This window comes from Anastrepha ludens, chromosome 4 (assembly GCF_028408465.1).
Source record: "Anastrepha ludens isolate Willacy chromosome 4, idAnaLude1.1, whole genome shotgun sequence".
Lineage (NCBI taxonomy): Eukaryota > Metazoa > Arthropoda > Insecta > Diptera > Tephritidae > Anastrepha > Anastrepha ludens.
Window position 1 is genome coordinate 62,417,360 of NC_071500.1, and position 20,565 is coordinate 62,437,924.

The 20,565-nt window shown below is 35.2% G+C and overlaps 1 protein-coding gene across 2 annotated transcripts in view; it reads right to left on the minus strand.

Moving 5' to 3' along the window:
- The window catches only part of LOC128859538 (transmembrane protein 184B), a 54,302-nt gene that overhangs the window by 24,995 nt on the left and 8,742 nt on the right, over positions 1 to 20,565 (minus strand). The window lies entirely within an intron of this gene.

The window sequence follows — 20,565 nt, forward strand, 5'->3', positions numbered from 1 at the left end:
TTTTATACATATGTACATGAACATGTCTATGATGTTAATGTGTGCAACATTAGAAGTTGAATTATATCCTTCACTCACTCATTCACTCATTCACTAATTCATTCGCTCACTCGTCAGCGTCATTTGCATTGCATGTTGAATTGTCTTTTTATTGTCATATTCGGAAACCGACAATGAAAATGGAAAACCACGATAAAGCTTAAAGGTACATGCAGTAGGTGGTAAAATGAGTGGAATGAGCAAAGTCTAGGTGGAATATAATTCATTAGCGTCAAACATTCATCCTTGCCGAAATGTATAATTCATTAAATTAGCATGAGCGATAAGCATGTTTAGGGTTGTCCATGCGTTCTTAACAGGGGACCGCTCGGAACTCTAAGATGGCCACTACAAATCATTGATCTTATAATTTCCCAAATATTCTCGTACTATTGGGTTGGGGAATAAGTTCATAGCGTTTTTATATTTTCTTTTATTTTACAACGATTTGCTTTTGCTGTTTGGCGAACGCTAAGTATTCACTCGATAGAACTCTTTCTGCTCCACTAAATTATGTGAATTGTATTCTGAGTTATTAAAATTTGATTAGTTTTGAGGCGTAGAAATGGAATACCCAGGAGGCAAAAATTTACATTTTCAACACTTGGCCTTCTTTGCTTTTCATCGAGGTCAAAAAGCTGCCGAAGCAGCCCGGAACATTTGCGGCGAGTTTGGAGACGGTGGTATAGGCGAGTCTACAGCACGGAAATGGTTTGCAAAGTTCAAAAATGGTGACTTTGACGTCGATGACACGTCTCGCAGCGGAAGGCCTTGTGAATTCGATGAAGAACGTCTCAAATCAACTTTAAAGGAGAACGGACGCCAAACCAGTCGCAAATTGGCGAAAAAATTAACTGCGTTAATAAAACGATTCTCAATCACCTTCATTCAATGGGGATTAGAACGGCGCATTGTCTTGCTGTAGAACAAAATTTGGTCCTATTAGCCGTATTCCCTCCGGAATGCCGTTTTCTTGAAGTAGAGTACCCTTATACGAGAGTTTTTCGCAGGTCAAGACCATACATACATACACCCTGCTATGCGATTATTTTCATTTGATTATGGATCGATGAATCCAATATAAAGTATGCCAATAACTTTGTCACTAAGTAAAAGGGATTGTAGGCAGCTGGTCGGACTGATGACGGGCCACTTTCTATGGATGAGTACAGGGAAAAGGCAGACATCTCAGAGAGTGCACTCTGCCCGGCATGTGGATAGGAGGATGAGACGGCGGACCACTTTATGTTAATTCTATTTATAGCACTTAAATTGACAGCTTGATTTCGCCACCTACTGTGTATACAACACCACTAGAAGGTGATATATGCACTGGCTCAGACCTTGCCTATGCTATTTGGACGCATTGTTGGTATAAACAGTTGTCTAATACCGGTTGAAGAGGTCACTTAGCGAGAACCTACTATGCGAGAATGTACTATGTGCATATGTTTAAATATTGCTAAATAACGATTCGTGATTAGATTATCATAAATAAGAAAAAAAAACTGAAGCGTTGGAATAGACGCAAATAACAAGGCATTCGAAGTATTATATTATTAAAAAATGTGGAGGGAAGCGAAAACACGTCGAAAATAAATAGATGTATGTATGTATATATCGCGGACAGTGGACTCGCCTTAAGGGGTTAGGTGGGTTTCAAAATTTCAAAAAATCGAATTTTTTTGTTTTTGCTTATCTCATAATTGAATATGTTGAGAATATTCCTTTAAAATTTTAAAACGATCCGAGTCATATTCTAAGAGATATAGCCTTTGGATTGGCAGGTATATCGAGGCAGCTGCTTAGCTATTAGCAATCTTCAATCGCGTTTTTCTTGAAACTACATTTTTGAAATCGGTAGTCACGATTTCTCGAAAACTTATGAACCGATCTCTTTCAAATTTTGCACACTTCTTCAAAATAACATTATCTCGTGCTTGAACGAAGGAATTTTTTTTTCTATTCCAAGTAATTTTTCAAGGGCATGAAGGGTGCAAATTCTACTCAAAATAAGGGTTTTTTGTTTTCAACGCCGCCAAAAATGTAATTTTTGTTTTTTTTTTTTTCCTTCGTCCAAGCACGAGTTTCAAACATCTACTAACAGAAAATTTTTTGTTTTTGAATTTCAGATGAATCTGTCATGAGTTATCCTGACTACGCCGAGAGAACTTTTTTTTGAGGGGTCATAGGAGACGACGTGTCCACGCCTTAATTTTCAAAATTTTTCAATGAAAATTTCACAAACTACTTATAAAATATGTATCTTTTATGTGTTAAATTGATGGAATGAAATATTCTGTTGATTAAATAAAAAAAAATTCATAAAAATGTACCTATTTTGAGCTTTTGAAACCCACCTAACCCCTTAACACCACCTCGAACTTTTGTAATATTATAATTTAATGGGCTGCGTACTGATTAGAACGTATGAAATTTCGATGGAAATTTGTCGTATTTTCATTAATCTTGTACAAAGTCAGAAACTTTGATTTATACTATATTCGTTATAGAATGAATCTTATTTTTATAAAAAAGTAATTCTAGTTCAGAATTCAAAAGAAAGTAGTCAAAACTGTTCGGGATAGTGCGTTTCTAATAGCCGTCAACAGATATATCTGGCGACTGGAACGGACGACGTCTAATCACTTCTCAAAATATCATTTTTTGGAAAATTGATGGGCTTTTTTAACACAATAAGCTTTAATTAATTGAGCGATCTCCTCCTCCCATTTATGGTATGCGCCTTGATGTTATTCCACAAATAGAGAGAGTTACAGTTTTAAGCCGACTCCGAACGGCAAATAGTTTTTTGCAAGGAACTTTTTCATAGTAGGAATATATTGTAATCGGAGCTTCACCATTGCCTGCTCAGGGGCTACCGCTATTAGAAAAAACTTTTCTTATCAATTTCATGCCCGGAGTTTCGAACTTCCGAATGGTAGTCACGCACCAATCCAATCGGCTACGGCGGTCGTGTTTTTTGTTTTGTCATAAGAGTGAGAATTCTAAAGCTGTATTACAATGTAAGCTTATTAGCTTCTACCGTTATCATCAAATGCAGACAATTCTTGGTATGCAGTAAAAAAAAATTTAATTACATGAGGCAACAACTATACGATCGGAACGCATAAGTAGGCCAAAGTAAAACTGGAAGCTTTGCTGATATTTTGGAATAATTTGCTTAAAAGCACGTCTGAACAATTCTCTGGTGCAGATAATATCCTATTAAGAGTTTCAGAAAGCCATAATTTTTTTAATTCACTGCTTGTTGAATAGATGAGCAGGTTTTATACAAAGATGTGAGTTCATTTCTATTTGTACATATGTTTATTTCTTTTTACTGAAGTACTTATACAAGAACTCGCGTTTAAATTAATGAATAGATGCTAAATATAGTATCAGACGTTGAGATTGTGGCAATCCAAGACAGTTCCTGAGAATAGAATGACAGGAAAATCCTGATGTTAAAATGCAGGAGGCCGTGGAATAGCTATTTCGTGAGCAACCGAACATCATACTCGAAAATTCACCTGAATGCTACAAAAACATGAGGGAAACTGTGTTGCAAAAAAAACCAATAACACAAATATTTTTTATAAATGTCTTTTTTATACTGGTGTGAATAATCAAATATATATAAACTTAGACAACTGTCAAAAAGTCATGCACTGGGATCCTCTGTAAACTCGAACTTTGGTCGAATTCATGAGGAGTATGTCTAATAACAAAAGCTCCACTTTTCACGTTTGCCGTAAACATAAGTGTACTTTCCCCTCAATATCCTTTTCTAACGTCACACTTCCTCACACTAACACCCTTAAAGTACTCGGAATTATATTTGATAAAAAATTTACTTTTAAGCATTATTGTGAACATATATCTTAGACTAAACTTATTATCAGGACTAAATATAATTAAGTACTTGTCTGCAAAACACTGTCTAGCTCATACACAAACGCTGGTAAATATAACTAGAGCTTTGATATTATCTAAGATAGACTTCGGATTATCTATTTACGGACATTGCGGATACACCCATCTGAAGCGCCTAGAAGCGCCTTATCACGCAGCTGCTAAAAGAAGCAACATCACTACAAATCCTTCAATCTCTCGAGGTCCAAAAACCAATACCCGTCAAATTCAGCATGCCGGAATATTAAGACCGTTGTTCGTCTGAAAATTGGACATACAATTTCAACCCACTCGTATTTGCTAAATGGTTTGCCGAAGCCCCCGTGCACGTTTTGTGGATTCAGCGACTTCACCGTATCTCACTTCGGGGATGTATGTTCAGGACTCCAAAATATTAGATCATCTGAACTTCTGAAGCAGACATAAATCAATTTGTATCTCGCTGTAAATTAAAAATTTAACTTCATAGGCGTCTAAGTTATCTAGTATATATATTTAGTAGTGGTTATATCCACGAAGGCCTTAGCAGCCACTGCTTTTTCTTTTTTTTTCTCTTACCTTTTAAGTGGAATAATAATTTATAATTATTACTCTTTTCAATAATCAAATAAATATAAACTCAGACATATCCATCCACGTATATCCATCCAATGTCCATCAAACTAGATTTGTTTGTGTTCAAGTTAAACCAGACTCTACTGTTTGCTAAATATTAATCGTGTGAAAATTGCACTGTAGTGGAGGAGGAATATAGACAGGCAAACAGCACATAGAAATAAGCACATCGGCTCATACGAATACATGTGGGTATATATTGAGTATAATATAATGCGATATCATGAAGCACATAAAATGTTAACTACAAAAGCAGCCTGACAGCAAAAGGAGTGAAGGAATAGCGGAAGGCTGGTACAGGAAAAACAACGTCACGTCCGTAAATGGTCATGGTCACTAGTTCATATGTACTCGTATGTAGATACAGATACATTCGTATGTGGATGTATGTATGCAGTTGCACGTAGTCTAGATGGGCCCACCGCACAGTGCGGCCGATTCCCGAAAAGCTGGCCAAAACTCAAAAAATTAAGTAATTGATTCAAAATTTCTTACTCGGGGGTTGTCGGGGTCGCTGATTACGAATTTGATCTTAAAATTTTGAAAATCCACCCCCTTCCACCCCTATTGGCCACCCCCTCACGTGAAATAGCGTATATTCTAGAACATAATCAAGATGCATGTTAATTTATGTGTTTTCGGGGTCGCTGATTACGAATTTGACCTTAAAATTTTGAAAATCCACCCCCTTCCACCCCTATTGGCCACCCCCTCACGTGAAATAGCGTATATTCAAGAACATAATCAAGATGCATGTAAATTTATATGTTTTCGGGGTCGCAAGGTAGCAAGTGGTATCTGAATCTTGTTTTATTCAGTAACCATTACTTTTTTGAGTAACCTTTAATAGATTTCAAAGCAGCATATGACGGCGTTGTATTACTATACAGTTTGAAAACTCAAACTTGATAAAAAAAATTGCAAAAAATGTATCTACGTATTGCTGCAGCTAAAAATTTTGTGTCGAGGTATTGATATGTACTAAAGATTTCTCGTATTTTACTAACCTTCCGAAGATGATTCCATTTGGTTTTGTTCAATTTACTCCATTACAAAATCTTTCAAATGTGTAGAACTTTCACTATTCATCGACAGTAATACGATGCTCAAACGAAGGCTACGTTGCGACTGAAAATACAGAGGATACTTAGGGTACAGGACGTTGCTATGAACGGTTTTCACTACTCAAGGTATTACTGTAGCCAACCCAAAGACAAAAAAAACTCTATCTAGAAACTTTTTTTTTCGACTTTTGGCCAGCTTTTTGGGAATCGGCCGCACTGTGCCCCGGCCAGACGTTCACTATGTAGACAAGTAAATGCCGACTACCTTGATCAAACATTTCTCGGAATACCCGCCCGGTAACGGTCTAAGCCAACTGATTTCAGTGTGGGTGTGTGTTTTTTTCTATAAAGGTTAACATAACAACAAAATAACAACATTTTATAGCCATTGCTTGACATTTGTAAAAGTTACGCTGTCTAAAAAATCCACCTCTGCACATGTTTTCCATTTTTCAGTTTTAAAAATGGTTTTGAATTTACAACAACGAGCTTTTATTTAATTTTTGTGAAATAAAAATTTATCCATAACCGAAAATTAACCATCACAGAATTAGCAAAGCTTTTGAATATTGCTTGTGGACGCGCTTAGGACATTATAAATAGTTAATGATTAGGAATTGCGCCGTGTTGCTGCAAAGTTGCTTCCAAAGGACCTGAATTTCATGCAAAAAAGGGACCGCATTGATGTCGCCAAAGACATAGTTTCCAAGACTGAATCCGACCCAACATTTATCAAACGCATCATTACTGCAGACGAGACGTGGGTTTATGAGTACGATACTCAATCCAAACATCAGGCGAGTGAGTTGAGAGTTCCGAATGTGCCAAGGGCAAAAAAAACCACCTCGTTTTCAGTCAAAAAAGAAAGCGATGCTTACCGTTTTTATGCATTACAATGATATTATACACCACGAATTTTTGTGCCAGAAGGTCAAACAGTTAATAAGGACTATTATTTGGGCTGACCGCCGTAGCCGAATGGATTCCATTCGCCAGTGCGAAGGTTCACCAAAATGAAAAAGTTGTTCCTAATAGCGGTGGGCCCTTTGCCATGAAAAAGCTCCTCACAAAAAAACCATTTGTCGTACGGAATTGCCTTAAAACTATAGGTCCATCCATTTGTGGACGAACGCCACAAGAAGGAGGAGGAGCTCGACCAAACACCTAAACGAAGTGTATGACCAATTATTATTATTTTTTATTTATTATTTGGGCTTTATGAGACGTTTGCGTGAAGCAATTTGCCAAAAAAGAAAGAATTTGTGGGAAAACAACTCCTGGATTTTGCACCATGATACCGCACAGTCATTATCCATCGTTTTTTTACCAAAAACGAAACGAATACCAACAGCCATCGAATTCGCCTGCGATTTTTTTCTGTTTGATCGAGTCAAAAAAACGCTACAGAGAGCCGAAAAGGATTAATGGAAAAACCGAAGAAGGCTCGGATGGCTATAGCGAAAATAAAGTTCCAGAAATGTTTCCAGAGCTGGCATAAGTGTGTTGATGGGGAATGCTTTGAAGGCGATACCACTTTTGAGAAATAAACTTGTATTTTGAATTTTCTGAATGTATTCCGCGAACTTTTTGTACATTTCATGCGTTGTAATAGTTTGGTTTATACAGTAATTCGGTTATCGTAGCCGAGTCGGTTGGTGGTGCGCAAGTTCAAAACCCACAGCCCAAAACACTAAAATTATATAAAATGTGTTCTCCCTTTTTTTTAAACTTTAAAATCCAAAATCTTCAGGTTCGTAAGTTTCTTACAGTTAGTTGCTTTTTGACTAATTCACACAGCTTTAAATACAGTGTGTTTAATAAGTATAACACAGGGACTTAGTTCAAATTATGAGAGTTTATTTGTTTTTTTATTTAATTTTAATAACCAACTAACATCCAAAGAAATCCAAGGATCAAGCTTTTCTGTAAATTAAAACAATTTTTTTTCTAATTTTGAGTACGCAGTTTTATAGTCCATTGAATTTCGATATAAAAAACCCTTAGCTTTTGATAGTTTTTTTCTTGGGGTCTTTTTCCATACAACATACATACATTTTCTCCACACAACAAAAGCTCGATATTTTTTTATATGGGAGAAAACGCGCACATTTTTCCATACATCGGTTATCAAGAAAAAGTAAGTTTAAGTTACGGAACTAAAGTGTAAACTAGCAGGACCTTTGAAAAAAAATTTTTTTACAATTTTTATTGTTTTACGCCAGTCAAATTAACATCTGATTTGCCGCGCACAAACAGAAACGGTTGCGATGGTCACTAAAATAAATGGATATAGAATATGTAATTTTCCTAATTACCACATGACAAACTAAAGTATTGCTAGATGTAATGCGTGATAAAATACACACATACATACATACCTAATATGATCACTGAATGGCTGACAGTTGCTCTTAATATGTAGTACGTGAATACGAAATAAAAATCGATAAAGAGTTGATTTTCAAGTGCTTAGTGAGCTAGAACATGGATTAAATGCTGAAAGCTCAGCATAATGCAAACGAAAATTGTGTAATTTATGAATCCATTTTACTTTCCCAAACCATTGAATTAACGCTCTTTCTGACCATTTTTCCTATTCCATTTTAATCAGCAATACATATATGTATATATGTGTATGTATATGTATATATATGTATATATATGTATGTATTTGTATATATGTATATTTTCTATATATTTCGAAAACATGGCTAAATATGTAAATCTTATTATTCTATTAATGTGTGACACAAATTGTGCGAAATAATTGTTATTTAAGAAGTGGTATAACACCACTATAGCAACGCAACAATCCTCTACCCCAGAGTCTTGGTTTTTGATACGTAAACAGAAATGTGCGGAACAAAACTTTGAAAAATGACTACCCTTTGTCAACGAATTTATGTCTTCTGTACCAAAAACAATAACTCATAAAGGCCTGCGGTGATGTGCAGATGCATTTGCCCATTAATAAGGTGGAATGGAATTGGTTGCATTCTTCACTGAGAATAGAACTATCGGGTGTTTCTTTAAGAGCCTGGGAAATTAAAATGATTATACAAAATATACGCGGCCGCCGCAGCCGAATTGGTTGGTGCGTGACTACCATTCCAAATTCGAACTTTTAGTTTCTTTTGTGGGGAGGCAAAAAATTCGCCCATTGATGTGTGTGTGTGCGGACCCAAATTGGGGGACATCAGAATTCGTTTTAGAGGTATGGGTCCTTTGGCAAATATAATATATATATATTACAAAATATACGAAATATTATTGTGATATTTTTTTTATTATGGTATTTATTTTTTGAAAATATTATTCGGCATTTATCCGCCGCGCACACGAGTTACATGGAATCAAATTTCGTCGATGTTTGGAAAATAATATTTTTGGCAACAAAAATTCACTCAACATAGCTCCATAGCGGTCGCTATTCGCCGTAAGAACAGCTCCTTCCTCATTTCAAAAGAAATTAGGGCCGATGATGCTGCCAGAGCTACTAAATGAACTGTGCGAAGGGATTTCTTTTTATTTTTTCAAAGTAAATTTCCACAATTCTGGCGTTAAACGACTCATGATGATTTGCCAAACCATATTTATCGATATCAATAGTTCTCACGCAGCTAAAAAAACACCCGATATAAAGGGAAGCCAACTAAGAGCATAAAGCAGTCAGCCAAGAGGGCGCTCAAAACAATCATGGATTCGCACATTTTTAGTTGTCTGAAATAGGAAAGAGGAATATAAAGATTGAGAGATGGTAAAATTTTGAATTTTAACTGAGACGATAATACGACAAACACTGAATGTCAATAAGAAAGCCTCGCAGATGCGCAAATAGATCTTTAGGAGTGTACACGAAACGAAATTCGAAGGGTTATTCTTGTTAGAAATGCTTTTACCTCATCATTCTCCATACAGCTATTTGTATAGTATCATCTATTGATGGATTCCTTCCGGACAGTGCTCGTTCAAAACTCTTATCAATATCGATAATTAAGTGCGGTTTTGTGCTTAAGTTTTCTCAACCGCAACCGGTATGACCCAGTCAGAAGCACTTTTTAAAGTACTACAATAAGCTGGAAACTACTTTTTATTAACGAGTATGTGAATACTTCCTACATAAACATATCATCTAATCCAATTGTCCGTGAATGAGTTCACCGCACCTTGGTTCCAGTTGCTGTTCCTTCCCAATCCACTAGGGGCGAAATCGCAGTTTAACCCAGTTATCCTTAGCCTGATTCCATCACGGGCTGTTACAACTTTGACTGGAAGCCTGGGATAACATTAAAGGCTAGAGTAAAAATGATTCAAAGTGCGCCAGGTGGTCTGCAATCAGGATGACATTTAGTGAACAAATTTCGATACAACTGTATTAGATCGCTGAGCATGTCCACAAACTTTCCCTAACTATCCTTTTACGAAGACCATCAGTTGACAGCTTCTCCTCACCAGTAAATCGAGGAAACACTACGTCTCTTTTTTCGAAACAATCGTACATTATATGAGAAGTTTTTCATGAGAGAAATATTCGTTGAAATTTCCACTGTTAATGAGCAACCTCTGTTAGAGAAAACTCATCTCTTATTTCCATATCCAAATAGAGTTTTTTGTCAGGTAGACACTTTTGGATGGTGGTGGATGAGAAGTTTTTTCATGGCAGATATATTCGCTGAAATTTACAAATTTCATCAGGTTGACACTTTTCCTGAGAATTTTGATGTTTACAGTGAAAAACGATGGGAATCTTGATTCCACCAGGGGCTTCAAGATGAGGGAAATAAGGAATCAAAGCGCTTGAAATTTTCATACATATTATGACACGCTTGAATTTTACAAAGATACCACTGTTGCGCGAATCGTTCTACCTCTACTCGCTCACTGGATTTGAGAGACACAAAGTTTTTGGCTGACGTGCTTTATAGGTTTTTTACATTTTTGTTTTACAAAAACAGCTTATTTTTTTAGCTTTTCCATTCTTCAATGTCTACAAATCGAACTTTTCATTGTTATTATCAAGTGACTTTGACATTTTCCTCTCACTTTTCTCTAGTAAGTAAGTAAAATTATTTAACGAAAAAATTACTCTGAAAATTATATTTTAATCTGTTAAATATTACTTTTAACGAGTATAATTCCTAAGATAAATTACCAAGTGATCTATCAGAGATGCTCCATTGCCACAACAAAAAGGCTAAAAATATTTTATATTAAATATTTAACACGTTTTATATCAAATACTTTTGTGGAAAAAAATCAATGCCGCCAACATAATAACAGCGTTGTTGCTAATAGGGACTATGGAACGGCTATAGTAAGAGTATTGCAAATATCGTACGCACAGGTTTTTTTAATTTTCATTAATTTTGTATAAATACAATATAGGAACACATTCTACAACAAATAGCATAAGTACTAATGAAAGTTCCAAACTTTGTACAAACTTTATAAAAATTCGGCAAATTTCCATAGAAATGTCAAACTTTTATTCAGTATAAAAAAATGGGTCCGTTGTTTTATGGTCTATTAAATTTTAATATCATAAAGTGCAAGTTCGAAGTGATTTAAAATGTTCATTGATTTTTGACCATTTTTCACCTGACGTGCCGAGTTACTTTAAACACAGGATACCCCTAAACATTCTACAGGCAACATAAAATTTGCTTTCCTTTGAATCTGTTAGGTTAGTGAACTTCAACAAAGAAAAGGAAAAGTGTCGCATTAAAAATTCAGATGTGCAATAGTTTTAACAAAAGCGAGTTATGTTTTGTTAAACTAGGTCAGATTTTCGTAACAATGTGGAATAAGACATTATACATATTTTAGTAAATTTTCAGAAAAAAAAGAGGTTGTCTGTAAAGTCGGTTTACTGACGATAGTTTAACGTGATAACGTCATAAGAAAATACTGATTGAATGGTTGCATTTTTCAAAAGAAAATTTTAATTTTATTTGTTTGATAGATATTTTGTATAGATATAGAGAATGAGTTAACATTAACATAACATAATATAACATAACATAACATAACATAACATAACATAACATAACATAACATAACATAACATAACATAACATAACATAACATAACACAACACAACACAACATAACATAACATAACATAACATAACATAACACAACATAACATAACATAACATAACATAACATAACATAACATAACATAACATAACATAACATAACATAACATAACATAACATAACATAACATAACATAACATAACATAACATAACATAACATAACATAACATAACATAACATAACATAACATAACATAACATAACATAACATAACATAACATAACATAACATAACATAACATAACATAACATAACATAACATAACATAACATAACATAACATAACATAACATAACATAACATAACATAACATAACATAACATAACATAACATAACATAACATAACATAACATAACATAACATAACATAACATAACATAACATAACATAACATAACATATCATAACATAACATAACATAACATAACATAACATAACATAACATAACATAACATATCATAACATAACATAACATAACATAACATAACACAACATAACATAACATAACATAAAATAACATAACAAAACATAACATAACATAACATAACATAACATAACATAAGATAACATAACATAACATAACATAACATAACATAACATAACATAACATAACATAACATAACATAACATAAAATAACATAACATAACAAAACATAACATAACATAACATAACATAACATAAGATAACATAACATAACATAACATAACATAACATGTCATAAAGCATTCACCAACAGCTTTCATTTGATACCCATATTGTACATACACGTCCGAAGGTTACCCGGGTCCACGTTTTGACCTATATCTCGAGACCCTATCTACCAATAGGTATTCAAACTATACGGAAATCATCTTCAACACCTACAGTATCGGACAAAACATTTACAACTGCAATGTAGCCTTCAATTTATTTTTTGTCATAATGTCATTCTTCACTCAATTGCAATTCAATTTCACGCTGTGCATACTAGAGCATCTGAGTAATATTTTCCAAAAAATCTTTTCAAAAATCCTTTCCTTTTTGTAGCTGTATTTAAAAAAAAATTAAATTATCTTGCAACTATGAGCGACAAAACAATTGCAACCTTGTGAGCTTAGCTATATAACGGTAAAAATGCTTGAGCTTGGTTTTGTTTTCTAACTGTTCTGAGTTTAGTTTAATCGTATCAATTTGTGAACATCAGTTTTGTGGCGATAACACAATTTTTTTTGTAAAGTTGAGTTAAATGAAGTAATGGCTCGAAATAAGTTCGGTGAAGTATTACGCGCGCGTGTTGTAGATGAATATAACAAAGGAATGACCCAGAAAGATATATCCATAAAATATAATATTCATAAGTCATCAATTTCTCGAATTATTGAGAACTTTATAAAAAACAAAACTATCGCGGTGGTGCATCGAGGAGGCCGACCAAGAAAAACGGATGAAAGAACTGACAAACTGATAGCGAGAGAGGTAAAAAAATATCCATTTAGAAGTGCCCCCCAATTGGTAAAGGAGCTTGGGTTACCAATCAGCTCAAAAACTGCCAGTCGTCGCCTGGCTGAAGCTGATTTACGGACGTACCGACCAGCAAAGAAGCCGCTTATTAGTAAGCGTAACCAACAAAAACGATTGCAGTTCGCAAGGGATCACATAGATTGGCCATTAAGCAAGTGGAAAGCTGTTCTTTTCAGCGACGAATCCAAATTTAATTTGGTCGGAAGTGATGGCGTATCCTACGTTCGACGCCCACGTAACAAGCGTCTTCAAAAATCATACTGTGTAAAGACTGTTAAGCATAGTGCTTACATTATGGTCTGGGGATGATTTTCTGCTGCTGGTTTGGGACCACTCCATCGTATTATGGGCATAATGGACCAGTACGTTTACAGGGACATTATGGAATCGGTAATGCTGCCACATGCTGAGTGGAAAATGCCCTTGAAGTGGCTCTTCCACCAGGATAATGACCCGAAGCATACGGCGAAGGTCCTGAAATCATGGTTCCAGAGGAATAAAGTGGACGTAATGGAGTGGCCCCTACAATCCCCAGATCTTAACCCCATAGAAAACCTATGGGAAATAGTAAAAAAGAAAATTGATCGGACTAATGTGGCAAATACTAACCAATTTTTCCAAAGAGTCCTGGAGGCATGGAGAAATATACCACAAACGATAGTTGACAATTTGATAGCTTCAATTCCGAGACGATGCAGAGCCGTTATTCAGAGCAATGGTTTTGCCACGAAATACTAAGTTTAATAAAAATAGTTTACTGATTTCCTTTAGTTGCAATTGTTTTGTCTTATTAGATACAGGTGTTGGACACATTTGATTTTTAAATTTAAGATATGAACTGTTGAATTTGAATAAATTTGTTTTATTTACGTAAATCAACATCTTTTATTACAAATAAAGTGAAATTAACAGGTTCCAAACAAATAACCAATAGGTATCCAAACTATACGGAAACCATCTTCAATACTTCCTTAACAATGTGTGTAAGTTTGGTTTAATTCGGTGCAAAGACACGGCGGGTCCACGTTTTGGCATATATTTCCAGACCCTAGTCATCAATAGGTATGAAAATTACCCCGTATTAAAGCACTTATCAACAGCTTTCATTTGATACCCATATTGTACATACACAACCAAAGGTTACCCGGGTCCACATTTTGCTCTATATCTCGAGACCCCAGTCACGGAGCGGCATGAAAAATACTCTGTACTAAAGCATTCACCAACAGCTTCAATTTGATATCCATATTGTACAAACACATTCTAGGGTCCACGTTTTGGTCTCTATCTCGAGACCCTAGTCACGGAGCGGCATGAAAAATACTCTGGACTAAAGCATTCACCAACAGCTTCCATTTGATACCCATATTGTACATACACATCCGAAGGTTACCCGGGTCCCCGTTTTGACCTATATCTCGAGCCCTATTTCCAAAATAAAATATAATCCATGTTACTCGTGGATGATGTAGTTTTCGAATGGTGAAAGAATTTTTAAAATCGGTCCAGTAGTTTTGAGCCTATTCATTACAAACAAACAAAGTTTTCCTCTTTATAATATTAGTATAGACAACATATCTTATAAGGTATATGGTAAATATTAAAATACATTTTTTCCTTCATATATAATAAAAAAATTAATAATTATAACATTAAAACAACAGGTATTATTAACAAACTTGGTTTTATTTTAAATTCTTCAAGTGAATCAAATTAATAATAATCAATAAGAAGGCATATGCAAATACAAATACGTGAATTTATATATGTACATATGCGCATATACATACATATATACGCTCACTTAAGTAGGAGAGAGCAAGATGTCGAACGTTGCCGTTCGTTTGCTTTGTTTGCTTTGTCGTTCGTTCCGCGCTTTCGCTTGCAGTTCATTCAAGGTAACGGCAATGAGCAAGGTAACACTAATGAGCAAGGTAACACTAAAGAGCAAGGTAACACTAATGAGCAAGGTAACTACATGTGAGCTAGGTAACACTAATGAGCAAGGTAACTACATATAAGCAAGGTAACGACACATTTTTTCGTGCGTGCAGCCTGTTAAATCGAATTATAAGACGTTATCACGTCAAAATACAACGGCTGACTTAAGAACACAGCTACTCAGCCCACTCGTGCTGCACGAAACATGTTGCAACAAGAATACAAAAAAGATATAAAATAAAACGGACCAACAAAGAATATGTAATGAAGGAGCTTGACAGACAAAAAGTGTGCACTACAATAGAAAGATGATAATGGATGGCCAGGAAAAAGAAAAATAAAACGCGCAAAGTGCATAGAACGAAGTGTCAAATAACCACCCACCTGGATATTTGAACAGAGTTTTAACCACATAAATACATATGTAAGTAAGCATATCCCTGTGTCAGTCAGACTGTTTGGCTATGGCGGATGAGTGGTAATAAATATGAAAGCAAACGAAGCAATGGTGTTCGCGAAACGGAATGCACGACACCAACAACTTGCTATCACACACCTTGAAATCCTTGAGCGTTAAATTGAGCGACGTCACGCACGCCATGAGCAAAAACCAACTTGAGTCTTCATAAAATTTATGAGTGTGTATATATAATACGTAGATACATATTGTATGTACTGTAATAGGTGCGTGTAGGTATAACGGAAAATTAATAATCCTTGGATAAATTAAAGAGTGGAGAAAGTGGCTGTAAAACAAAAAGAAGTAAGTAATAAGAAGTAAAGGAAATAGGGAATTCAGAGAAACGAGAAAAGAAAAAAACCACAAATTAGAAAAATAAATAGATAAATATAAATATGATCCAAATTGCAATTATGTGCAGGGTCTCGGGTGGCAGGATTAGCTGAATTAGAAAAGAATTACTAATGATAAAAGTTTATTTGAATAACTTTTACAAAGAAGAACTGTGCGGATATTATTTTTTATGTAGCTGCATGCGCACGTATTTATTTCTCTGACATATAGAGGTTCAGAGACAAAGGACATATTATAAGTTTGAGCCGCGCCCCACGAAAAACACCTCCAATCGAGAATAGCAAAATAACCTCAGAAAATTCACTGATCACGACCACAACAATCGATGTACATATAAGTTAAGTGTGCTATGCGCCTTAAAAGCGAGAGTATTAAGGGGTTAGGGTAGGCAGAATTTTCAAGAAATTTAATTTTTTTTTGCATTTTCTTAAAATATAATATCTTAAAAATATTGTGTGAAAATATGAAGTGAGTCCGGAATATACTTTTCGAGTTAATTAACCGGAGCGTTCGAGAGCAAGTGGCAAAACTTTAAATGCGTTTTTCTCGTAAACTATGTTTTTTGAACTGGTGATCATCCTAACTTAAAAACCGCTTGGTAGATTTCAATAAAATGTATACTGCTTTTGAAAAACATGAAAAACTCGTGCCTGAACGAAGGGCTTTTTTCAAAAATTTCGATTTTTGTTTTTAAATTGTCTGTTTTTTTTTTCGAAAATCTGAAAAATATTTCCTGAGGCCTCCATATTGTTAATTTTGAAAAAAAGCTTCGATCAGGCACAAGATTATCTATTAATAAAACTCATTTCCCTTGACCGATTGATTTTAGATGAATCTCCAAGGACTTGTGATGATCACCGCAAAGGACTTCTGGAGAAACGGGCTCTACACAAACAGCGATAACTTTTGTAATTATTATTACTGTATATTGTATTATTATTTTTTTAACTTTTGCTAAAATCAAGCAAAATAAAGCAACTGACTAGCAAAAAAAAAGTTATTAAAATCATCATTTTTTCGGACCTCTGACTACCCCTAACCCCTTAAGCCAGTGTCTACGTTTCTAAGAAGACATAGGGGGGATTCGCAGTAGTGTTACTGTAGTTGTTGTTGTTGTTCTAGCAGCATAAAACATTCCACATACAGCGTTGCCACGACAGCCGGTTCTAAGTTACCGGAATAACCCCAAATTTATGTCTGCCACTTCAGCAGCATACCCCGTACATATATGGGGAACAATAATAACATTCCTCATACATTTTTGAAAAATGCTGCTGAAGTGGCAGTCGTTAGTTGGATATCGTAAATTCCTCTCAATCGAAACTCGACACTGTTGCATGACCCGAAAACTGATATAATTGCAGGGATGTGTATCGGATGTGGACGCCAATACTTAAGGCAGGAGGATATAAAAACATAAATTTACTCTCTCCCTTATGATTTTTTATAACTCGCATGATAATTGAAACTGAATTAGCAACAAGTTAGCTGATGCGCTCTCAAAATTTTGGATGACGAATTATTTCAATCGACTCGTAATTGGAGAGCGAATTACGAATGCCGATGATATAGGAACGTCCTATAAAAGGAACTATTACTAATTCTAAATGTCTATCCAATGTACACTAACCGTCAATATGAAGTCGATGTAGTTGTAATAGCCCAGACAGACGGTGGCGTTAATCGGGATTAAATACTTAATTTGGAATTATATCAGACATTAGGTAATTCTCATAATTTAAACGGATTAGGGGAATTTTCGATGGCAACATTGCGGAAAAATTACGTTAATACCTATTGTGAATGAAAAATACTGAAACTTTTAAAGAGAAGAAAACACTGTACTACACATTCGAAATTTCATTATTTTTTTTAATATTTCGGAGCAGTTTGAAAAATTGCAAGATTTAATTTAATTAAATAATTGTTTCTTAGTATCAAGGCAGCTAATACCCGTATTTGTTGTTTGCGGTCTATCTTTTATGACAAAACTATCCAATAAGCAAATCAGTTGTTCAGTAATCCGCATAACAGCCGCCTGTTGTGGTTTTTGTTGTAGTAGTAACTTTGCCCTGTCAATGTAGTGTAATCACTGGTCGTCTTCGTCCAGCTCATCTAAACGGTAGGCCCAGGAAACTAGCTGTTTCGACAGCTTGGGTCGAGAGGGAGGGGGTGTTAGATGAGCGGGTTTGATTGGGCATGTGAAAAGGTGGTTAGTGTCGTGCTTAGTGCCTTCACATGCCGGACATATGTTTAGTATGTCGCGGTCTATTCTGGATAAGTAGGAGTTTAATCTGCTACAGTATCCAGAACGTAATTGTGCCAAGGTTACGCGGGACTCTCGTGGAAGTTGGAGCTCTTCGTCTGCGATGGGTGGTGGTTGGACTCTGATGACGGCATTCGGGGGTCCGGGATGGGGAGCTTAAAAATGTGGTAAGGGTCTCCTGATGAATGTCGTTAATTTCCTGTCTGTACACTGTCCGATCCAGTAGCTGTCGGTCTGTTTTGTCCTGGATCCCGTCCGTGTAATTGAGAAAGTGCCTCCTGACGTGCCTGGGAGGTGGCTGAGGCTCAAGCAAGTGTCTTGACCTCCTTTGTCTAGGTGGTGAAGTGTCTCCCGATTATGGCCGCCGTCTGTCTAGACTATAAGACACACCCAAGAATACAAGACAGAGGTTTCTGAATTCGCTGTGACGTCAGCGTCAACAACAAAGGGAAATAAAATTACTTGTTTGTGAAGAGGGAATGTAACGGAAAGCAAAGGAAGCCAAACACAAGAAATTATATATACACACACGCATTTAGAAGTCATCGCTGTGAAAATCGCCTTAAATAAAGTTGCGGTTTTCAGAAGGAGCCACCTTCCGTATTCTGTACACCGTGAGGAACACTGACAATAAAGACCCTTACGAGGAATGAGAGTCATGTGTGCACGAAGGATATTAAGTGTTTAAAATACTGGTTGAGAATTTCAGCGTGTATAATGAACAGTTAATGCGGCTAAATTAAACTGACTTATAATATTTTCTATGCGATGAAAAATTAAACGGAATTTCTTTGGTTAAGCTTCTATAATCAATTTACCACAAGTCATGCAAGTTTTTTTGGCATGTTTTGCCATATTTCTGTGCGTAGTTAAAGCAATGCCCAATACAGTGCCAATGTAAAACCTGATGTTTCAATTTAAAGCAGGAAGGTAATTTTCAAACCCGCAAAAGTTCATTAAACCAAGAAAAGAAAAAAACAGTAGCGAAAAAATGAAAGAAAACTGAAGCTGATGCCTACATAAGTCGTACAATAATGAGGAATAAGCGGTGAGCAGGCAATGAGTTCATGGATACAAAAAAAACATGTAGGAAAACAAAATAAATAAATAGGAAAACACCAGAGAGGTAAAGACAGAAAAACCGGCAATTGAAAAAGGCGCTAATCCAACACCGCAGTAATGATGATGATGATAGGCTCGTAATGAGACGTCTGGAGGGCTGACTGGCTGTCTGATGGGCGCTACTCAACTAACTAGCTACGAGTTGTTGTAAACTGATTGGTGGACGAACTGCCAGACTCTCTCTAAGTAGTTCGCTGACTCTTCGACATTGAAAGCACAACATTAAACCTATCAAATATGACGTTATGTAGTAAGTATGGAGTATATGTACATATGTATGTGCTTTCTACATATGAATGGTAAATATTATACCTACAAATACACTCGCACTCATATATACATATATTTATAAGTATCTACTTTTAAGTAAGTGCTTGCTGGTATACAGGACGTATGAATAATATACGCATATTATTCACGTAGATATAGACTCTTTGCAAGCAAGAAAATATATTTGTATGAGCACCTGTGTTAAAAATAATAGGAGCGCAAGGAATTACTAAGATTTAAATTTTTTTGTTATTTTTGTTTTTCGTTATGTTTTTACAACATTCTACCCAAAAAGCTATATAGCTCAAAGCTATAAACTTTGAAAAAAGTCACAAAAATTTAACAAAATTCGTAAAGAATAATTTTTATTCTAAATTTTTGGAAAAATTAGGGATATACAGTTTTATAGCCCATTCAATATATGGCATATTAGTGTAAGTTTCAAAATTTTCGTTGATTTTTGACCTTACCAAAGGTCTTGAGCTCCTCTTCCATATAAAAGGCTTCCGAACATGTTCTTTTTATGGAAGGATAACATCGAAAGCAAAAAAAATTGTCAAAAATCAACGCGTTTTTTGATTGACTGAAAGCTTTCGCTTTGCTAAATTAAAATTGGATATTTTTTTGGAATTTTTAAATTTTTTTGAATTTCGTACAAGTTTTGAGCTTTGAGTTATATGGGTTTTTTTGCAGAATCCAATATACATACTTTAATAAAAACATAATAAAAAAAGAACTGAATACACAAAAAGGATAATAAAAACTTGGTAATTCGTGGCGCTTCTCTTATTTTGAACACAGATGTAGATCCAGATGTATCCACGCTAGGTGTAGCACAATTAGTGAAATGTTTTCTGTAAATAAAAACAAATTCCAGAAGAAAATCTAGTCATGAGTGTGAACAACAAAGTTAAAGAAGATGCAGA